This window comes from Psammomys obesus, unplaced genomic scaffold, assembly GCF_907164565.1.
Source record: "Psammomys obesus unplaced genomic scaffold, mPsaObe1.curated_primary_1811, whole genome shotgun sequence".
NCBI lineage: Eukaryota > Metazoa > Chordata > Mammalia > Rodentia > Muridae > Psammomys > Psammomys obesus.
In genome coordinates this window covers 22269740-22293806 of record NW_026596095.1, presented here as the reverse complement: position 1 = coordinate 22293806, position 24067 = coordinate 22269740, and the positions used below count along the sequence as shown (strand labels likewise).

The 24067-nt window shown below is 39.8% G+C and overlaps 1 non-coding gene across 1 annotated transcript; it reads right to left on the bottom strand.

Moving 5' to 3' along the window:
• Positions 1-23762: 23762 nt before the first annotated feature.
• LOC129692086 (U6 spliceosomal RNA) lies at positions 23763-23866 on the bottom strand. The gene has a single exon (XR_008722617.1). It is a non-coding gene; the product is annotated as a U6 spliceosomal RNA (small nuclear RNA).
• Between the last annotated feature and the right edge of the window lie 201 nt (positions 23867-24067).

The window sequence follows — 24067 nt, the reverse complement described above, 5'->3', positions numbered from 1 at the left end:
GAAACTTATAAAATTACTCTCATAAGTAATCATAGAAGTGGAAATAAAAATGAATGTTGTTGTAGATATAAATATGTTTTTGTTTTGGTCCTAGTTGTGGGATGTGGAACTGATTCAGATGGTCCACAGCAGCAGACTGTTTGCCTCATGTGGGCTCTTAGAGGAGATCTTTGCCAGCTGCAGATAGTTTAGATCTGAGGACTCTGGAGAGAGAATAAATGCCAGAACCCAGAATGGAGTTGGGAAAAAGAACAATGTTGCTCCTGCTTCCCCTTTGCTGTTCCTGGTTGCTGTTGTGAGACAAGAAGTTGGCGATCTCCTGAAACAAGCATTAGACTGGCTCCAGGGAACTCAATGACCCTAACCAGCAGGAAGTAGCTAAGAGAGAACTGATCCCCTTCTTTCTCTCCTACCTGGTTGGGGTGTTGGAAGGGATTGGGGTAGAGTAGGGAGAAAGAAACATAAATAAAAGAGTTTTTAAAAAAGGTACAACAACAGAAGGTTATCTTTCATGAATTCAGATGGGTAAATATAGAAAACTGTGAGGCAATTTAGTAGGTTACAAACTGGTATAACAGATTTAGAGATTAATATGATAATATGACTACTAAATTGAAATGTGCGTTCCTCATGAATCGTCAGTTTGATTGCTAGGTGTATACCTCAGAGAAGTTTCATACAGAAAAGTGTGGACAAGGATGCTCATTATATCGTTACTCATAATTAAAAAGTTGTGAAATAACCTAAAACTTGAGCAGAGGGGTAGATTATTATTTCATATTCTCTGTGTCTCTCTCTGGTTCTCTGTTTCTCTATTTAGCTCTATGTAATAATATATGTGTGCCTATGTGTATGTGTATGCATGCATATATGATAGTTAATATCACACGCCAATTTATTTAGGTCACGGTATGCACATACGCGGCCAAACACTTCACTAGCTGTTTCTTGGAAGCTGTTTATTAAATGAGATTGCTATTGAACTTAGTGTGGTGGCTAAAGCAGATTGTTCCTCATAATGCAAGTGAGGCCTCATGTTAAATATTTAAAGGGCAGACTGACCTCTCTGGGGAAGAGGCAGTTTGCCTGAGTATTAGCATTGCTGTCCCTGCAAGCTCTGGATTTGCTCTCATCCCAGCAGCAAGAATCAGCACCTTCTGGGTCTCTTCCTGCTCCCCTAAGCACACGCGCACACTCAGACCCATGGAATTGTTTTGTTTTTCTGCGGACTCCTACTACACCACTTGTTCTCTTAGTCTATAGTTCCCTTATTACTTTCACTTTACTTGTAATGACTTTCCTGCTTCTCAAACTGCACGAGCGTTGCCCTGCCCAGGGACGGCCACACTAGGTCTTCTCTCTTGCTCAGAAGCTGTTCTTGCAGACACGCACCCCATTCACACCTGCAGCTCGCTCACAATCTTTCTCAAACTGACTCTCAAATATAACAGAAAGTGTCTATCGCATAGTGTTCCCTTATCTAATCTGACTCATACATTCTGATTCCGATACCACGTGTTTGTGTCCTCTCAAAATTTATGTTGAGAGCCTAGTCCCCAAAGTAACGGTATTAGGAGATGCTGCCTCTGGGAGGGGATTACATCTTTAAATACCATTTCTTTAGGAGGACAGTGTCAGTGGTAGCACATGCCTTTAACACCAGCATTTAAGAGGCAGAGGCTGGCAGATCTCTGAGTTCAAGGCCAGCCTTGTCTATAGATTGAGTTCCAGGATGACCAGGGCTACACAGAGAAATTCTGTCTTAAAGAAAAACAACCAACCAAACCAAACCAAAACAAAACCAATTCTTTAATTAACTAATTTATGTGTGTATGTGTCTAAGTATATGCACATATATGTGTACATCTGTGTCAGAAAAGTGTTAGATAACAGCCTCATCCATGTCTCTGCCTGTTTTCCTCTGAGGCACTGCTCTCTGTCTGTCTGTTGTCTCTCCTCTCCTGAGTCTTTTATGTATGTCTGTATGGCATGAAACCCTCTATGTAGATAGGTCAGGCTAGCCTAGAACTCCCACAAATCCACGTGCCTCTCCCTCTTGAGTGTTGGGATTAAAGGTGTGTGTCACCATGCATGGCTGAGATCACACCTTTATCCAGGATGGATAGCATTAATGCTCCTATAAGAGCAATGCAGAGGTGTGCCTTTCCTCCCTTTCCTCTACTGCCATGCGAGGGCAAAGAAAGCAAACGCAAGGAGGTGAGTTCCCAACAAACACCAAAGGTGCAGATGCCTTCAATTTCAGAACTAAGAGAAATCAATGTCTGTTCTTCATGACAGTTTGCTGCAGAAGTGTGAACAAAGTTAGACTGCACACCCAGCTCTTAAGAGCAAAGACACCAGAGCTAGATCATCATGGAGAAAATCTGGCTATGCATCTCCTTTATTAAAATATGGGGTGGAGTCATTGTATTGTTTGAATAACTAGAATAGTCTCCATATAACCCTGTTATTCAATGTATTTGTCCTCTTTCTTTGCATTAAAGAACAAACAACACAAATTCTTGCATTATTTTAAAAGAACATCTCTACAAAGTTAATTTTTCCTTTTGAAGCAGACACCACAGCTAGTATAGCAATAAAACACTGATTCTGTGATTCATTAAGCAAGGTAACTAAAATCTACACTTAAGTAAATTTAAAATAGAAAAGCAGGAATACTGTGAGCCATTGATGGTAATAATCACCCTTCATAGAAGCCTTGAGTCACCTAATCACTGGACCACTTATTTTGAGAAAAAATTCACCCACAGTTTGTGTATTATATAGACATACATATGTATATATATAAATTCCACTCTCCTGGGGATTTCTATAGTCATGGTAACTAGTATCTGTATTTGAGGGGGCATGTAGAGAAGCCACTGAAATGATCATTCCTTGTTATGGTTAAAGGAAAGGGTTTTATTGTGAATTAGAAAGAGAAAATATCCAGAGGCATATGGAAGGGTCCAGAACAGAGAGAAAGAAAAAAAGACTGAAAATGGCCAGGGCTAGCAATGAGAGAAGGGAGGATAACAAGAGTGAGAATACATAGAGTGAGTAGCAAGAAAGGGATAGGGAGAAAACAGCCAGTGTAGAGGTCTCTCTCTTTCTCTCCTTCTCTCTCTCTCTTCTCCCTCTCTCTGTCTCTCTCTCTCTCTGTGTGTGTGTGTGTGTGATGTATGGAGTATTAAGAGAGTGGGAATCTGAGATGAGAAGCACCAGGATGCTAGCACAGATGTCGAAATGTGTGACAGATACTTGCAATATTGAGGGATCCTGGAGTCCAGCACGGGGCTTTGATATGCAGCTACAGATAGCTTTATGTCCTTTCTGCCAAAGGGAAGGGAAATGACTCCTTTTGGCAGATGGGAACCGGATTTACTAACCAGCAGAAATCCTTTTGTAGTTCAGCTTGAGCTCATTTCTGATATCTGGACCCATCTGTTGGACTGCCCAAGGCCCAACAGTGACTATTTGAAACCATTAAGAAACCTGCTCATTGTATAAATAGGAATGCAAGCAACAGAGCTGGTTTCAAAGTCTTTTAGTCAATGGATGAAAGCCTCCTTTAGTGAAAGCCTCTCGTGTAAGCCAATCAACCTGTGAAGATCCTCCTTCCGAAAACCAGCCAATCTGGAGCAGGTTGAGCTTACCTAATCTCACTTGGCAACATTCCGATGGATGTTAGCCAATATTCATCATTCTTATCCGAGTAATTGGCCTTCTAGAGTTAGTGCCAACCTGATTCTGGCTATACATTTTGGAATTCCACCCATTTCTGAATCCGTGTCACCAAAGAACCCCATAGGAGATCATTTCTCTGATCTGCTTAGAAACATGTGTCCTATCAGTGTAGTTATCCATTACCTAGGACAGTGATCAATTCTACTCTTTCTTTCTTTCTTTCTTTCTTTCTTTCTTTCTTTCTTTCTTTCTTTCTTTCTTTCTTTCTTTCTTTTCTTTTTTTCAGCTATGGAGTGGTGTTCCCCAACCCCTTTGGCAAGCTAGGGTTAATTCATGCATTTAACAGTTCATGTATGTTACAGGTGTTTAGAAGCATAAGGCCTGATGAAAATTTATAGCAGCATTATTTGTAATAGCCAGAACCTGGAAACAACCCAGATGTCCATCAACGAAGGAATGGGTACAGAAATTGTGGTATTTTTACACAATGGAATACTACTCAGCAATCAAAAAGGAGGAAATCATGAAATTTGCAGGCAAATGGTGGGATCTAGAAAAGATCATCCTGAGTGAAGTATCCTAGAAGGAGAAAGACAAACACGGTATATACTCACTTATATAGACCTGTAAGATATGATAAACATAATGAAATCTATACACCTAAAAAAGATAATCAAGAGAGCGGACATGGGGTAAGATTATCAATCCTCGTTTAGAAAGACAGATGGGATGCGCATTGAACATATGACAGGAGTCTACTGAGCGCATTTGAAAGACTAACTAGCAGTGTTTTCAAAGCAAAGACTCATGACCAAACCTTTGGCAGAGTACAGGGAATCATAAGAAAGAAGGGGAGTTAGTCTGATGAGGAAAGGATAGGAGCTTCACAAGGACCAAATATATCTGGGCACAGGGTCTTTTCTGAGACTGACATGCAACCAAGGACCATGTATGAATGTAACCTAGAACCTCTGCTCAGATGTAGCCTGTGGTAGCTCAGTAACCAATTGGCTTCCCATAGTGAGGGGAACAAGGACTATTTCTAACAGGAACTCAATGACTGGCTCTTTGGCCTCCCCACCCCCCAAGGGATGAGCAGTCCTGTTAGGCCACAGAGGAGAGCTTTGCAGCCAGTCCTGAAGATACCTGATAAAACAGGATCAGATGAATGGGGAGGAGGTCCCCCCTATCAGTGGACTTGGCAAGGGGCATGGGGAAGATGAGGGAGGGAGGGAGGGACTGGGAGGGAATGAGGGATTGGGACCTGGCTGGGATACAGAGTTAATAAAATGTAACTGATAAGAAAAAAATAAAATTAAAAAAAAAAGAAAATTTACAACTTCAGCCTCCTGGTTACTTCTGGAAACCCAAGACTTCTCAGTAGCTTCCAGTCTGTTTGGAAGGACAGGGATACAAATTTTAATGTGAGCCAAATAGAACTTTTGACATATGGTTGAACATTTAGTTATTCCTCATAATTCTTGTATAGATGAAGTACTTTGCAGCTAAAATTTAATTTCAAAATTTGCATTTTTCTACTCTGAAAATGAGTAGAAAGGGAATGAGCTTTGGAGTCAGAAGTAATTGGGTTTAATTTTTAGTTTGGCACTTATCAGCTCTGTGACCGTGGGCAGATCACTAAAGTTCTGTAAATTGAGTTCTAATTTATACAACTATTTAATGGAGTTCAGAGAATTATGGAAAAGTCCTTGCATAAAGCATAAATATTGAATGAATTATGCTTTCTTATTTCCTGTAGTCTACTGAGCTATTGCTCTTTGGGTGGTATTGGAAAATTAATTGATAATGCCCTTTGAATATATCACTGTGTGAGGTGCTGTGATAGTCTTTGATGTCAAAGAGAAGCCATTCCTGTGGTCCACTATGGATTGTTTTTCCATATGTTTGGCCCTTGGATTTTCCCATGAACAACTAGATAGTAAGATTATTTAAAACTCAGCCTTTAAACATGTAGTAAAGTCACAGCATTTTGAACTGAGAAAATTCATGAGATTAACCAGTCCATTGATAGATTCATGAATTTAGGACATTTTATCCTGTAGAAATTTTATATCACATTTCCTTGAACTGTGGCCCAAAATACTATCTTGTGTTAGAAACTTATGTTTTGAGACATTTGAGGGCAACAAATGCCAAAGATTTATCAAACTTTTGAAGATTATATCAGCACTAAAAAGAATGATTGACAGGTACCAAGGGCAGAGGATCACACAAACAGATAGATGTTGTGAACTATCTTTTCCAACTTTTCTACTCTTTCTGATTAACTAACACTGACCTTTCGACTCATCACTCTATCCCTGTTCTGTTTCTCTAGATGTTTTTCAATGACAGATGTTGCTCTGAACAAAAAAATAAGTAAAAATAATGTCATAGTTTTTATCAGCTTGACACAAATCTAAACATATGTGGAAGAGGGGGCCTGAGTTGAGGAGTTGCCTCTGTCAGACTTGACCGTGGGCGTGTCTGTGGGGCATTGTTTTGATTGATGATTGATGTAGTAGGCCTAGCTTACTGTGGATAGTACATCCCTCCACAGGTGGCCCTGGGCTGTGTAAGAAAAGCAGCTGAGCAAGCCACGGGGAGCAAGCTAGTAAGCAGCATTTCTTCATGGCCTCTGCTTCAGTTTCTGCCTCCAGCTTTCTGCCTTGAGTTCCTGCCCTGGTTTTCCTCCAGGATGGACTATAACGTATAAGCAAATAAATCCTTTCCTCCCCTAAGTTGCTTATGGTGTTGGTGTTTATCAGAGCAACAGAAATCAAACTAGGACAGGGTACAACAGTTGCCAAATCAACCCATCTGATTTTCAGTGCATTCCTGGGAGCTATTTTTTTTTTTTTTTCAGAAGGATTTTTCTAGTTGTCTGAGTCAGTTGAGGCTCATCCACTGGGCCTTAAAAGCAGTAGAAATGCATTTTCCATAGTTCTGGAAGCAGGATATCTAAGATCAGAATTTCTACAAAGCAAGGCTCAAGCTGAGAGCTCTTTCTGCTTAGATGACTGCCAATTTCACATTATGAGCTCACAGACTCATAGGTATGTCCAGAGTTATGTCTATGTCTTTTTTTGGGGGGGGATTATAAATTTACCCCAGTTGACAATGAAGATTAACCACTACACCAAATAGTGTCTTAGCTACTATGTTTTATAGTATCTACTACTAGGTTTTTCATTTTTGATTATTATGTGGTTTATGCAAAACATGTTAGATAACACATTCCCATTTATCCTGAAAATAGCTTAAGTTTGGATACAGAAACTAACAATCTTTCTTCTTCTTTTTATATGTTAGACTATTGATATCGTAATTTATACATTTTCACATCATGTGTTCATTAACCAAGTATTAGACTTATGGATATTTAAAATACATTTGTTTTAAAACTTCCTGCTAGAGTTAAAGTTGTTTTTAAATCAAACATTATATTATTAGGGGCTATTGATTTTGACTGTATTGTGATGTTTTGTTGTTTTATGTGTTAATGATCATCCATTCATGTTTCTTCAAAATACTTCGTCCAGCCTTTCTTCCTTGTCCCTCTCTTTCTTTCCTTCCTTCCTTCCTTCCTTCCTTCCTTCCTTCCTTCCTTCCTTCCTTCCTTCCTTCCTTCCTTCCTCCTTCCTTCCTTCCTTCCTTCCTTTCTTTCTTTCTTTCTTTCTTTCTTTCTTTCTTTCTTTCTTTCTTTCTTTCTTTCTTTCTTTCTTTCTTTCTTTCTCTGTCTCTCTCTCTCTTTCTTTCTTCCTTCTGAGATAGGGTCTCACTATGTCGAACCTGGTTGGCATGGACCACACCTTGTAGCTCAGGCAGGCCTCAAACATATAACAATATTTTTTTGCCTCAGCTCCTGAGTGCTGGTATTAAAGGCATGCATCACCATACCTGGATTTTTAGCATTTTTTTTAAAGTAAGGTAGACCTAGTGGTGGTTTTGTGTAAGAGTTGGTGCTAGCTACTTTCTTTCCCTGTCATTTTGCTTCTTGGCCACCACAAAGCTAGCTTTGCTCTGCCACTCACCACCGCTTACTGTGAGGAGCCTCTTCATAGGCCTAGAACAGTGGGTCCTCATGACTATGGGCTCAAACCTCTGAAACTGTGAGCCAAAATAAATATATTACCTTTTTAGTTGTTTGTCTCAGGAGTGAAATCATCGTACTGGTTTCTATGAATTCTGAGACTCATTTTTTTTTTTTTTTCTTGATCCAGGGACTATATACCTGCTGACTTTTCCAGTGTTCCCTTTTAGGTAAGGCATAAAAGGGTAGCCTAGAATGCTCCCAGGAACACTGTGGCATCTGGGCACACTCATCTTGTTTCCCCTTCTGCTCTGGAGAAACTCTATATCCCAGGGGATTCCCTTGGTGTAGCTTTGTGCCAGTCCAGGAAAGAGGGTCTAGTCAAAGTCAAGTGGCTCTCATCTTACTCTTAAAACCATCTTTCTCATTTTCCAGTGGTCAGTGTGTTAGTCTCACTTAGGTTCCAAGATTTTCACAAAGCATTATTATTTTGTGGAGAATTGCTAGCTCTAAGGGAGTCCAATGTGGGACATTTGTGTTTAACCATCTTTTGACATCACCCATCTTTTCACTCCTTTTTAAATGGTGAAACTGATTTTGTATTACCAGTGACCACAGTGTATCGGTATGAAGTGAAGAGTTATTTCATTCATAGTTTTAAATGTTGAAGATTCAAGACCAAGTGGTGGTCCTGATCCTTGACCTCAGGCAAGAGTCTCATGATGGGTGACATCATTGTGGGTCATCATGAACGAGAAAAAAATGGTTTGAAGACAGATAGGAGATCATGGCTAGAGGAGTGAGAGAGTGAGGAGAGACTAGTGTTCCTCTTCCTTTACAGCTTTTTCTTTGCAGAACCCAAGGTCCCTGGAGAACACTGCTAACCTCCACCTGGGCAGCACCCAGTGGCCTCACTACCCTTCACAAGGCTCTACTTCCTGCAGCTTCTGCTGCCTCCCAACATTGCTGCGTGAGGACAATGCTTCCAGCACACGAACCACTCACAGATACGCTTAAATCACATCAGGCAGCGACACAAAGTTTACATTTAAATATGTTTAAATGAAATAGTAATGTAAGACAAAAATCAAAGAAATAATGACATGGGGTATTGGAAATGCAAACTGTGAAGATTTAGCTTTCTGTGATTTAGCTTTTCCATGGTTTTGTATGTTCTCTCATATTTAGAGTCTCTTGTCTGAGCTGTGGAGGGTATGATGGTCTCTGCTGCTGTCCTCTGAAAAGAGGATATCGCTTGAAACGGATTCCCTCTTTTACAGTGGTTCTTGTACTTTTTGTTTCATCTCGAAGCTGGAATCAACTAAAATCCTTAGGTGTTTTTTTTTTTTTTTTTTTTTTCTTTTTTTTTTTTATAGGAACAGATGCCAAGTTAAATTTTCTTCTTAAGACTCTAGTACAATTGATTTTTTAAAAAAGAAAACAGGTTATAAAATGTGAAACTTACTATTAAATTTCACTTTGATTTTTTTCTTACCAGTGATCCAGCTTATTCAGATATTTTTGGATTTTTATTTTCTCTTTTGATTTATCAGCTATTTTCCTAGCACTGTGCTGAAAGTGTGAAGATGCTCACTATGATTTCAATCAAGTAATTGATTTTTGAAGAAATAAACAGAAAAGAGCCAAAGGCTGAAGCTTTCTGTATCTAATTAGAGAGTCCCTTTAGGCTTACATCAAAACTTTGATTAAGGTAAAATAAAAAAAATCCCTGTATATTTACAGATGTAAAAAAGAGACTATGTCTGTCTTTGGAAGTAGCTTGACATCTCCACCTTACCACTTTTGATATTGTTTATTTTCGTTGTGTTTTGACATCGTGACTATAAGATCTCATGGAGAAACTTTCCTCTGGTCATATTTATATAGTGTTCTAAGTGCTTCTTGCTTAGATGTTGCTCATTTGTTCCTTTATTGGAAACTGGTTATCTAGGTGTGTATCTATAAACAATTACTTCATTTTCAGTCTTTAAGCAGTTGCTCTTGTTTGTCATGACTATGTAAGACTTTATAAATAACCTGTGTCTGTTAACATTCTAAAGTTCAACTTCTAACAAAGGTCCCTGATTAGTGTTTTTAAGATGCCAGGCTATTACCCACAGGATAAACAGAATGAACTAATAGCCTGACCTAAAAGCTGCTCATTCTACATTCCTTAATGCTTAACACTGGCTATAAAGGGTTTGTTGGCAGTAATTCCTTGATGTCTGTTTCATACCCCCACAAACACATGAGGTTAAGTCAGACTGAAAAGTATATATCTCACCCTGGCAACGAGGAACAATCTAGATAAAAACCCTAGATGGTTATCAATGATGTCCTCAGAGACATTGTTTAGAGACAAGGGAAGAAACTGCTAAAATAAAAATGAAGACACATCATGGATGGTAATGCTTGCTTGTGATCCAGTACATGGGGGACTGGAGCAAGGGGGATCATAAGCTTGAGACCAGCCTGGTCATCACAGAAATGCCTTGCCTCAAACCACCAACAGGATAGAGTTGCTCACACCAGCCCCTCTACAGGTAAGCAATGCCAAGAGTTCTGGAGAAATGTTTTCTTGGGCACATTTGTTTAAAATTCACTGCTTGTGTTTTCCTTGGTTCCTCTATGTTTCAGACACAGAGTTATTCCGTCTCAAGACTGAGGTGTTAACATAGAGTGGGAGAAGCATTTTGGCTGGGTACTCTGTTAATATTTAACGTGGGCTCACTGGTGTGTGTTTATGTGTTTTTCTGATCATGTTTTTCTGAACTCAAATAACCTTCCTTGGATCACTGGTTTTTTTGCTTCATTTTGTGTATTAAATACACTGAAACTGAAGTAAGGTTGGTCTAAAGCATCAGATGGTAGTCTGACCCATTCTTCCTCAAATTCCAGGTCTTGCAGACAAGATCTGCATAGGAAGTTGACACATGGCCATGTGTAAACAAGTGAGAAAACAGCGATCAGCATGTCAAGAAAAGAGGACTCAAAAGAAAACAGCTATGATAACCTTGTCCTGGGCTTAGAATTGTGGGAAAATAAACTTCTGGGGTTTAAGATTTTCTATTACCACAGACTAAGCAAAGTAACAGACTAAGCAAAGTTACACATGTCATGCTCCATAGCAGCCTTCCTACCATTGGTCTTTGTCAGAGTTTGCAAGAACTGAGGACTTGCCCAATTTATAAGTACCTACTAGTGCTTATGGCAGCCTGCCAATCATATTCCGTTTTGGACTCTGAATAAATGGCTGTGAGTTCACAGTGTTTGATTTGGCCTCTTATTTTGGTCAGTCCTACTGAGGACAGATCTGTCCTTCATTGGGGCAACTCTACATCCATAGCTTTATGGGTATCTACCCACAGATGCTACGAGGCAAGAATGGGCCAGGGGATAAAGAAAAGAAAGTGAATGGACAAGGGTGGATGGAGACAGGAAAAAGGGCAAAGTTCTCTTAGGGTCTCTGTGTTCTGATGTGAAACTCTGATGAACTAGAGAACTTGGAAATTTACTCACCCTCCAGATTTTGGTGAAGACATAATTTCAAGGTAGTAGGGTAGAATTTGCTTTAGAGCAGTGGTTCTCAATCTTCCTAGCCCTTTAATATAATTCCCCATGTTGTGGTGACCCCAACCATAAAATTATTTCATTGCCACTTCATAACTGTAAGTTTGCTACTGTTACAAATTGTAAATATCAGATATGCAGGATATCTAATATGTGATTTTTAAAGGGGTCTTGACTTACAGGTTGAAAGCCACTGCTTTAGAGGTTCATAAGCTTGATTTACAACTTGTAAGTTCATATACATAGATATGTATAAATATATATATATATGAATAGGCACATACGTATGTATTTTGTAGATTTTTATTTAAATTTTTATCCTAAGTTCTGTACCTGTTGTGGTTGGAGGATCTGGTCACTGTAAATTTCTCTTCTAATATTCTTTTCTTCACTGGAAGAACTATATAAAAACTTGATCTGTGGTTTTTATCTATAGTATGATAAAATAACTGAATCCATCTTAGTACATTTTATGTTTGAAGGGAAGTGTTAAGAGTTTGGTCAAGGATGCATTAGTGACAGAAAGGAATCTCAAGTTTGCATCTGGGAAAGGAAGCATTGATTACATATTCAGGTGTCTTGGTTCGGATTACTGTGGGTGGGTCATGTCAATATTTTGGGGCTACAATTGTGTCAGTTAATATTCTCAAAGAAGACCTGGCAGACATCTACAGAACCTTTCACCCAAACACAAAAGAATTTACTTTCTTCTCAGCACCTCATGGAACCTTCTCCAAAACAGACCATATAGTTGGTCCCAAAGCAAGCCTCAACAGATACAAGAAGATTGAAATAATCCCTTGTATCCTATCTGATCACCATAGACTAAAGCTGGACCTCAACAACAACAGAAATAACAAAAAGCCGACACGCACATGGAAACTGAACAACTTGTTACTCAATGACAGCTGGGTCAGGAAAGAAATAAAGAAAGAAATTAAAGTCTTCCTAGAATTCAATGAAAATGAAGGTACAACATACCCAAACTTATGGAATACAATGAAAGCAGTGCTAAGCACTTAGTTCATAGCACTAAGTGACTTCAAGAAGAAATTCGAAACATCTTATTCAAGCAACTTAATGGCTCATCTAAAAGCCCTAGAAAAAAAAAGAAGCGGACACAACAAAGAGGAGTAGAAGGCTGGAATAATCAAACTCAGGGCTGAAATCAATCAATTGGAAACAAATAAAATTATTCAAAGAATCAATGAAACCAAGAGCTGGTTCTTTGAGAAAATCAACAAGACAGACAAAACCTTAGCCAACTAACTAAAAGGCAGAGAGACACTATCCAAATTAAGAAAATCAGAAATGAAAACAGACACTGAGGAAAGCCAAACAATCATTAAGATTTCAAAAGTCTATATGCCACAGAATTTGAAAATCTAAATGAAATGGACAATTTTCTTGATCGATTCCACTTACCAAAGCTGAATCAAGACAGGTAAATCAATTAAATACTCTTATATTCCCTAAGGAAATAGAAGCAGTCATCAAAAGTCTCCCATCCAAAAAAAGCCCAGGACCAAATGATTTCAGTGCAGAATTCTATCAGACCTTCAAAGAAGAGCTAACTCCAATTCTCTTCAAACTATTCCACAAAATACAAACAAAAGGAACACTACCAAACTCATTCTATGAAGCCGCAGTCACCTTGGTACCTAAACCTCACAAAGACCCAACAAAGAAAGAGAATTTCAGGCCAATCTCTCTTATGAACATTGATGCAAAAATTCTCAACAAAATACTTGCAAACCGAATACAAAAACTCATCAAAGATATCCACTATGACCAAGTAGGCTTCATCCCAGGTATGCAGGGGTGGTTCAATATACAGAAATCCACCATATAAACAAACTGAAAGAAAAAAAAAACACATGATAATCTCCTTAGATGCTGAAAAAACATTTGACAAAATCCAACATCCATTCATGTTTAAAGTATTGGAGAGATCAGAGATACAAGGCCCATACCTAAACATAGTAAAGGCAATATACAGCAAGTCTATAGCCAACATCAAACTAAATGGAGAGAAACTTAAAGCAATCCCTCTGAAATCAGGGACAAGGCAAGGCTGCCCACTCTCTCCATATCTCTTCAACATAGTTCTTTTTTTTCTTTAACAAGAATTAACTTTAATTATCAATTTATGGATGCATGGACTAGAAACTAATGAGTCCCTTAAACAAACTTTAACTTATGACAGGTGACAATTAACAGTTTTTTTTTATTATTATTAGTTACATTTTATTAACTCTGTATCCCAGCTGTATCCCACTCCCTCATTCTCTCCCAACCCCACCCTCCCTCCCTCATCTCCTCCCTGCCCCTTTCCAACTCCACTGATTGGGGAGGACCTCCTTCCCTTTCATCTGACCCTGTTTTATCAGGTATCTTCAGGACTGGCTGCAAAGTCCTCCTCTGTGGCCTAGCAGGACTACTCCTCCCTTGGGGGATGGGGAGGTCAAAGAGCCTGCCATTGAGATCCTGTTAGAAATAGTTCCTATTCCCCTTACTATGGGAAACCAATTGGTTACTGAGCTACCACAGGCTACATCCAAGCAGAGGTTCTAAGTTATAGCCATACATGGACCTTGTTGGAGTGTCAGTCACAGAAAAGACCCCTGTGACCAGAATATTTGGTCCTTGTGGAGCTCTTATCCTCTCCACGTCATACTAACTCCTCCTCCTTTCATATGATTCCCTGCACTCTGCCGAAGGTTTGGTTATGAGTCTTAGTATCTGCTTTGATACACTGCTAGGTAGAGTCTTTCAGAGGCCCTCTGCGGTAGGCTTCTGTCCTGTTACTTGTTTTCTCCTACAACCAATGCACATCCCATTTGTCTTTCTAAGTGAGGATTGATCATCTTACCCCGGGTCCTCTTTCTTGTTTATCTTCTTTAGGTGTATAGATTTCATTATGTTTATCATATCTTATAGGTCTATATAAGTGAGTATATACCATGTGTGTCTTTCTCTTTCTGGGGTACCTCACTCAGAATGATCTTTTCTAGATCCCACCACTTGCCTGCAAATTTCATGATTTCCTCATTTCTCAACATAGTGCTTGAAGTCCTTGCTAAAGAAATAGAACAATTAAAGGAGATCAAGGGGATGCAAATTGGAAAGGAAGAAGTCAAAGTATCATTATTTGCAGATGATATAGTATACCTGAGTGACCCCAAAAATTTTACCAGGGAACTCCTATAGCTGATAGACAGCTTCGGCAATGTGGCTAGATACAAAAATAACTAAAAAAAAAAAAAAAAAAAAAAAAAAAAAAATCAGTAGCCCTCCTGTATACAAAAGACAAAAGGGATGAGAAAGAAATTAGGCAAACAACACCCTTCACAATAGCCACCAAGGACATAAAGTACCTTGAAGTGACCTTAACCAAGCAAGTCAAAGACCTGTATGAAAAAAAATTCCAGTCTCTGAAGAAAGAATTAGAAGAAGATATCAGAAGATGGAAAGATCTCCCATGCTCATGGCGTGGCAGGATTAACATAGTAAAAATGGCCATCTTACCAAAAGCAATCTACAGATTCAATGCAATTCCCATCAAATTACCAACACAATTCTTTACAGACCTGGAAAGAAAAATTCTCAACTTCATATGGAATAACAAGAAACCCTGAATCGCTAAAACAATCCTCTATAATAAAAGGTCTTCTGGAGGTATCTCCATCCCTGATCTCAAGCTGTACTATAGAGCAACAGTAATAAAAACTGCATGGTACTGGCATAGAAACAGAATGGTGGATCAATGGAATTGGTTAGAAGACCCAGAAATAAACTCACACACTTATGGACACCTGATTTTTGACAAAGATGCCTAAACCATACAATGGAAAAAAACCAGACACATTAAATAGGCTAGAAAAAAAAAGTGGGGAATACCCTAGAACTCATTGGTACAGGAGAAAACTTCCTGAACAGAACACCAACAGCACAGGCTCTAAGAGCAACAATCAATAAGTGAAACTTCATGAAACTGAAAAGCTTCTGTAAAGCAAAGGACACTGTGGTCAAAACAAAACAACCGCCTACAGATTGGGAAAGGATCTTCACCAACTCTATATCTGACAGAGGGCTAATATCCAGTATATATAAAGAACTCAAGAAGTTAAACAGCAACAAATCAAGTAATTAATTAAAAAATGGGGTACAGAGCTACACAGAGAATTCTCAATAGAGGAATATCAAATGGCAGAGAAATACTTAAAAAAATGTTCAATGTCCTTATTCATAAGGAAAATGCAAATCAAAACAACCCTGAGATTTCACCCTTACACTCATCAGAATGGCTAAGATGAAAAACTGAAGTGACAACACATGCTGGAGAGGATGTGGAGAGGGGAACCCTCTTCCACTGCTGATGGGAATGTAAACTTGAACAATCACTTTGGAAATCAATTTGGCGCTTTCTCAGACAATTAGGGATAGCACTTCCTCAAGATCCAGCTATACCACTCCTAGGCAGATATCCAAAATTCACTCAATTATGCAACAAGGACATCTGCTCAACCATGTTTGTAGCAGTTTTATTTGTAATAGCCAGAAGCTAGAAATAGCCCAGATGCCCCTCAGTTGAGGTATGGATATAGAAATTGTTGTACATCTGCACAATGGAATATTACTCACTGATAAAAAAACAGGGAAATCATGAAACTTGCAGGTAAATGGTGGGAACTGGAAAAGGTCATCCTAAGTGAGGTATTCCAGAAGCAGAAAGACACACATGGTATATACTCACTCATAAGTGGATATTAGATATATAATATAAGATAAACATACTAAAATCTGTACACCTAAGGATGCTAGTCAAATATTGAGTCACATATGGTATTGGAACTGCATAACAAATAGAAAGTGTGGATGAAATGAATATCATGTTCTTTCAAACAAAAAAAAAAAAGAAGGACTCTGGCTAAGATGCTCAATCCCCATTCAGAAAAGCAAAGAGGATAGACATCAGAGGAGGGAGAAAACAGGTAACAGGACAGGAGCCTACCACAGAGGGCCTCTGAAAGGCTCTACCCTGCAGGGTATCAAGGCAGATGCTGAGATTCATAGCCAAACTTTGAGCAGAGTACAGGGAATCTTATGAAAGAAGTAGAAGATAGCAAGATATGGAGAGGACAGGAACTTCACAAGGAGAGCAACAGATCCAAAAAGTCTGGGCACAGGGGTCTTTTCTGAGACCAGCCAAGGACCACTTATGGAGATGGCCTGGAACTCTTGTACAGAGGTAGCCCATAGCAATTCAGTGTCCATGTGGGTTCCATAGTAATGGAGACAGGGACTGTCTCTGACATGAACTGATTGGCCTGCTCCTTGATCACCTCCCTCTGAGGGGGGAGCAGCCTTAGCAGGCCACAGAGGAAGACAATGCAGCCACTCCTGATGAGACCTGATAGACTAGGATCAGAGGGAAGGGGAGGAGGACCTCTCTTATCAATGGACTGGGGGAGGGGCACGGATGGGAAAGAGGGAGAGGTGGTATGATTTGGAGGGGGGAGGGAGCTATGGGGGAGATACAAAGTGAATAAACTGTAATTAATAAAAAATAAAAATAATTTAAAAAGTTTGAATAAAAAAGAGAAAGTACATGTAATAATGGAAAAAATATTCTCAAAGAAGTGGACACTAAGACAAAGATAGATGTGTGAGATATTTATCGGTGTCTTAGTTGCTTTTCTTGTAGCTGGACCATACACCTGACAAAAGCAACTTGAGAGATGGAGGGTTTATTCTGGCTCACAGTTCACAGGGCAACAGTCTGTCACAGAAAACATGGCAGGAGAAATGTGAGGCAGCTTGTCAGTCAGAAAGCAGAAAGTGACCAGAGAAGGGGTAGGGATATAAAACTGCAAGGCTTCTCTAGTGATCTGCTTCTTCCAGCAAGCTTCCACCCGCAAAGATTCCCAAGGTTCCCACTCACTGGGGACTAGGTGTTCAAACACACGAGCACGTAAGGAATAGTTCACATTCAGACCACAACAATTGGTATCACAGTCTCAGAAAGGGAAAAAGGAGGAGCGGGAGCAGAGTCAGAAGGTAAAGTGGCAGAGGATGCTGCTGTGCTGAGCCGGTCTAGGGAGAAAGGAAGGGGCAGGAAAAGATCTGAGAAACTCTTGAACCTCATAAGGATTTCTCATAGAGGAATCTCCTTCTGTGGCAGGACCAGGCTTGGGGACCCTCTCCTGTGTGGTGATGGATGGGAACTCTTGGTAATAGTGGGGCCACAGCCTAAACACTGCAGAGGTGACACACCTGGAGAGCATCGGCAATATGTCCTCCATTGGTGCAACATTGGATGCAAGCACAGTTCATGTCCTTCCCAAGAAAAGGCTGTTTCTATTTGCTGCAGATAGAAAACCAGAAGGGGTTGACCCAGGGGGGACAAATAACAGCAGCCCTCCCACACAGGACAACTCAGGTCACCAGGCTTAGTGCCTTTACTTACGGAACCTGTTGGCTTCAGGCTGCTGGTTTTGATTCATTAAATAACCACATGATTAGGAATTTCGAAAAAAAAGTATATCTCAAATATAACATTTTCCTTATGTTTATTTAGTGTGTGCACATGTGTAGGTGTGGCAGGAGTTCCACAGGGCACCCGCAGAGGTCAGAGGACAACATTCCGGAGTTGATTTGTTCTTTTCACTGTGGGTTCTAGGGATGAAGCTCAGCGCATCAGGGATATAAAAATGTTGTTATGATTCATAAGAACTTCAGCTTGTCTCATGTAATGATTACAATGAACATTTTTCAGTGCAAAAAAATCTCAAAAATTAATTTATATATTCAATTATCTTATGTTCTTAGTAGTCTGTAAATTATGATAGTGATTAGGGGAAACAGGCTATTTTGTGTTTCTCCTTACTTCCTTATCCCTTCTCTTTCTCCTTTTTTTAAAAGGTATTTTTTTTCCCTTCAAGAGTTAATTATGCAATCATCTGAGTAACTTAGATTTTTTCCCAAACTTGATTTCTGAAGGTGCTGGTTGATGTAAATAAAATCTCCCTCCTAAGCAATCATCTAAATAACAACTTCAGTTTTATTGTTCATAATGCTTATGTCTGACTCAAGGCAGGTATTCAATAAGTATCTATTAAATTGAAGGACTAGTGCCTTTTGCTGCCAAATGTTTGTAAGGTGTAAATGTTAGAAGGTGCAAGGTGTTTATCAGTGAACAAGAATGTTGCCACTTGTATGAATAAAGTCCCCCTTCAGATCCTAGGCCTGACGTTTGCTTTAGGGGAGAAAGCGAAGGATAAAGGTGCACAGTAAGCCTCTTGGTTAAACACTGCCAGTCCTGGCTGCCTTGCCCCGTCTGAATGGTGGACTTTACTCTATGGGTGTCCCAGGAACAGACATACGCCTGTTTTGTTGCTTCAGCAGTCCTAAGAGCAGTAACTTTGAACTTGTATGTAGATCACCTAGGTGTCTTGTTAAAGTGAAAATTCCATTATTTGTTAAACCGAAGGCTTAGTGCTAGGTATGATTTGTCGGATATTCTATGATTTGTGTTAATGCAGGATGAAAGGCCACTAAAGCTTACTTCAATTTATTTACTTAAAATGTGAATAATCAATAAGGAATAAGTAGTAGCCTTTATTTCTCCCCAGTGCGCAGTTTAATCCTTTGGTTGATTATGAAGCATTAAATTGTCTTGTTTGGATGCTTTGGGAACAACTGGATGCCGTCTGTGATTAGTGAGTCTAGTCTAACGTATGTGCTGTTCTGTATACGGCGTTTTAGACAGCCCTGCATAGTCTTTCAGTCCCCTTCGTGTAAATTATGTACTAAACTGCATTTTTTTTCTCAAGTTCACAGCGTTGTGTGCGGAGACAACTGCTAAATTCACTGTTACTTCATTCCCACATATTTTTTGAAAGTTCCCAAGATTTTTTTTAGCCTCTGCTATTTTATATTTTGCTATTATAAAGGAAATTAAATATGAATCACAGTGCACTTCAGCAAAGTACATGTGACCCTTACAGACCGAATGAATAAACACACAAATGTCTCCAGGCGTAGTCTGTCTAGAGACTTCAGTTTATTTGATTCAACATATTTTCTCTCTGCCAAATCGGATTGACTTTTAAAGCATAGCCTCCACCATAATAGGATATTTACGAGATAAATTCTTGATAGTGAAAAATAAGCACTTCCAGGGAGGAGTTAATAGCTGGCAGGTAGATAGGTGAGTGTCAATTGCGCAGGAGAGCATGATTGCCCATAATGTAGGAGACTCACTCGTGAGGGGCAGAACTGCTGATGCCCACTCTATGGAGATTCCATTATTGCATTTAGGGAGACATCTTTTAGGCCTGTGCTACTTTTCTTCCTCTCTATTGGATTTCATGTGGATTTATTACCTGAAACGCCTATTTAAAATGGACCATTAGGAACATGTGCTGAGACCCATAGGACTTCAAGAAAAAAAAAAGTGCACACCTAAACACGTATTCCTTTAAAATATACTTTTAGGGAATTTATAGGGGCCCTAAGAGTGAGAACAGCTGAGTTTAGGCTGATAAAAGACACAAAAAGAAGATTCAGGAGAAAGAAGATGATATCATCGCTGAGATAAGCAGAAAGCTGGGAAGGAGAAATAGCTAGGTTCAATGTGATCACTGTTTAGACGTTGGCTGGGGCACGCCTGCTTTCAGTTGGACAGCTTCTCCGGTAGTTCTAAGAAAGGACTTACTCAAGATTAGTTGTAAAGATAAAAGCAAGGTGGAAGTTGATCATATGTGCCGACAAATAATATAAAAAGGAACCAGTCACACTTAGAACATTTGTCTTGGAGCTGTAAAGTGGGGCAGGGGGAAAGGTATGTATGAAACTTTCAGTTCTACTAGCCGTTTCATTGCTACTTACTAAAGTAGACTATGGAAGTGCCCAGAATTCAGAAAGGAGCATGGAGCATGTTAAATGTGGATTTTTGCTCCAATAAAAACCCTCTACTATGCAATCAGGAAAACAACTTTGTGCACCGATGCTTCTCAAATATTAATGTATGTGTGACTCAATGGTATCTTGGTAAACATTTAATAAGAGGTTCTTGGAAACAAGTTTGAAGTGACATCAACACTCCATCATGGATGGCTTCATTTCCCAAAGTGATGCTACTGAAGGCAGAGCTGGGAAAGAATGCTCACAATAGGCTCTTTTAGGGTTTCAGCTGATGCTGGGACATTGTAAATCACGGTGTGGGGGGGTGTCTCATTTAGATGGATTCTAATTCACTGGGTCTGGGGTGAAGCCTGAGAACTTTTATGTCTGAGAGCCTCTCTGGTCATGCTCCGGCTGCTGCTGTTCTGTATACAGTTGCAGCAACTAGTAGCTGTTGAAAAGGGAAAAACGTACTTCCATAGAAAACAATTCCAGCTGCAAAACTGTCATAACGATATGTAACAAACACGTTGAATCACATAATGCGATCATATCCGCAGCACATCTACACGTATGGTGAGTTGGTACAAGCATAGTCTGTAGCAATGAAAAGAAAATGAAACTATTTTTCTCCCTTTTAAAATTACTGGAGTGGTGAAATTCTCTCCCCCTCAAAGTAACCTTAAAAATGAACTAAATTAAAAAGCATACTCTTGATTAGAGAGAATAGGGTATGAATTTTAATAGTAGAAACTCGAAACTTGATTTGCAATTAAGTCTTCCTTCTTTCCGCTCAGGTGGTTTTCTGGTGAGCAGCCTGGCCCTGGTTAGGGGTAGAGATGGCTTCATGACCTCCTCCTCCCTATCTGCTGCTTGTTAGCCCTGACGTCCGGTCTTTTTGCAGTTGGTATAGGTGGGTTGGAGAAAGGAGAGGGAGGGTGTATGGAGCTGGCTTGCACCTCTTTGAAGTGCCATAGGCTGATTTCGGTCCCTCATGGCTGACTGACAGATGGCCGACTCATGACTCTTGTGTGTGACATCTTCATTTCTTGGGTTTCTTTACTGGTCTACCTCAGTGTAGTGGTTTGAATAAGACTGTCCCCTGTAGTTTCTATTATTTAAACACTTCATTTCCAGTTGGTAGTGGTTTCTGGAGAGGTTTGGGTGATGTGGCTTTGCTGGAGGACTTATGTAAGGGGTAAGGGCTGATTCTAGATTCAAAGCCTCTGCCATACTCTGTTCTTTCTGCTTGCTTCATGCTCACAGTTGAGGGTGTGAGTGCCCACCTTCCTCTTCCATCTACCATGCCTGTCCCTGGGGCCATGACCTCTGGTCATGATGAATTATTATCCCTCTGGTAGTAGAAGTCCAAATAAACTCTTTTTTTTTTTTTTTCCTATAAGTTGCCTCAGTCACTGTATCCATCACGGCAATAGAAAAGTAGCTAATAACCTCAGCACGTGAACACCATAAAAATTTCAAGACTACCTCCAGTTTCTTGTTCCTGAGATTCCTCTCCCTTCCTAGACCTCTAAGACCATTTCAATCCTACTGACTTTTTTTTTTTTTTTTCACAAAAAATTTACTCACGTGTAGGCCTGAACAATTCACCATGTTCAGGCCAAGTTTTGCACAGCCCAATTCCCTAGCTTTCCTCCAGGTATTTCAAGCTCTGTTAGGAGCTACTGGGAGAGCAGCTGTTGAAGCTGGGGCTCCCTGCCTGACACCTCCTTCAGCAGCGGGGTCAGACAGTTGCATCGTTCCCCCCTTGGGTGTCTGTAGACATGCAGCATGTCAGATTGCTTTCACACTCCCCTTCCTCTCCAGCTTGACTCTCATTTTCTTTCCCGCTGTAGTTGAGAATTCTAAGAGCTTTGGAGGATGTTGCCAGTCCTCTTCCACTATTTTTAGAAATACACAATTGAGTTAGGCTACTCCGTCTGGTCAACCAGGGATTGTGAAATGATGGAATAATGATGGCAAACAGCCCATCATTGCTTTGTTAAGGCTTTTCCTGAACTTATGAACAAGGCACTCTATTCCTAGGCATTTGCGTCCTACCCGAAAAAGCATAGTAGAACTTTAAAATGGGTATTTTATAGCATTTTCCTTCCTGTCTTTTTCCTTCCTCCCTCTCATTGGATACAGGGGAAATCTGGCTTCCCTCTTGGAGTTTCTAGTCTCATTAATAAAAGAATTTAAGAGTGGACTCAAATAGAAGCTCCAGAGTAATTTTATTAGAGTTAAAAAAAACCCTGCATGGTTAGCAAGCTGTAAAACTCAGCATTTTCCTGGAGAAAGAGAATGGAGGAGAGCAGGGGATAAAACTAAAAAGTCATCCTGGAGGTTAGACACATGGGTAACAAGCAGCCACATGGAGGGAAGAATGGCTTTAGAGAAAGAATATGCAAGCCCCAAATAAGGAGACCCCAAACTATTAAAGGAAAGCACGCTTAAAAAAGTGGTAGAAAGAAGAAAAGGTGATGTTATGCTTTTCTGAATAATTAAGAAAAAATAAGAAGACTTATGAAGCGGCATGATGTTCACTGGTAAGCTACTGGGGCAGGGGTGGGGATTCTGGGCAGGAAAAGTACAGAATCTTATCAAAGGACTAATTCTTCCTCTTTTTAGCATGGCCTCAGGTGAGCCTGCCTTCCCAGGGAATGCTTTTTGGCTAAGAGTTTAATCTGACCACCCAGGCCAGAGATCCTATTCTCCTGACTTTAGTATATTCATCCATCCTTGCTCCCTTAATCACTAATTGAGACTGGGAGAATAAATTGCAGCCCTGATTTCAGCTTTTAGTGAGGTGGTACAAACAGAATGAAAAAAACAAAACAAAACGAAAAACCCAAAACCAAACAAAAATAAAACACCCCCCCCCCAAAACCCCAGAAATGTGTTATAGCAATTCTGGTAAGGATAGATAAAAAAGAGAAAATAAATAAAACCAGAGGAAGAGTTTGATACGGCAGTTACTGTGGCAGATTGGAGTAATCAGTAAATGTCTCTTTGAGTAGAGTTCTCATAAAGGTGGGGAACGGCAAAGAGTATTCCAGAGACCACTAAAGGCAATAGCCTAGAGGGAGATGTTATTGGTTTATTTTGAGAAAGAGCAGAAGGGCAATGAATCTAAACAGGAGAAAGGAGATAGAGAGATAGTTGGAGAGAAATTTGGAGACATAAAGGGTAAGATAATTGAGAGTATAGAAGGTATTAAGGAAGCTGGAGAGATGACTCAGTGGTTAAGGAAACATTAAAGATATAATTCCAATTCTCATGGGAAACTGTTGAAGAATTCTACCTAAGGGAATGACATGTGACTCATATCTTATAAATATCATTTGATTTTTATACAGAACAAACCAATGGCAGCAAAAATGAAATAAAAAAAAAAGACTAGTTAGAATGTAACTGAGGAAATTTAGTAAAACATGATGGTAGATTATGGTAGAGAATAAATGGGAATTATTGGACTGGCTTACATGATAGGGGCTGACTAGTCCAGCCATGGCTGTGTGCAGCAAGACAGAGAAACTGGTAGCTGATGAGTTAAAAAAAATAAAAAAGATTGGAACGCTTCACGAATTTGCATGTTATCCTTGCTCAGGGGCCATGCTAATCTCTGTATCTTTCCAATTTTAGTATATGTGCTGCTGAAGTGAGCAATCCTCACTTAGAAAGACAAATGGGATGGGCATTGGAAGTAGGAGAAAACAAGTAACAGGACAGGAGCCTACCGCAGAGGGCTTCTGAAAGACTCTACCTAGCAGTGTATCAAAACAGATGCTGAGACTTATAAGGAAAACTTCTGCAGAGTGCAGGGAATCATATGAAAGAAGGGGGAGTTAGTATGACCTGGAGAGCACA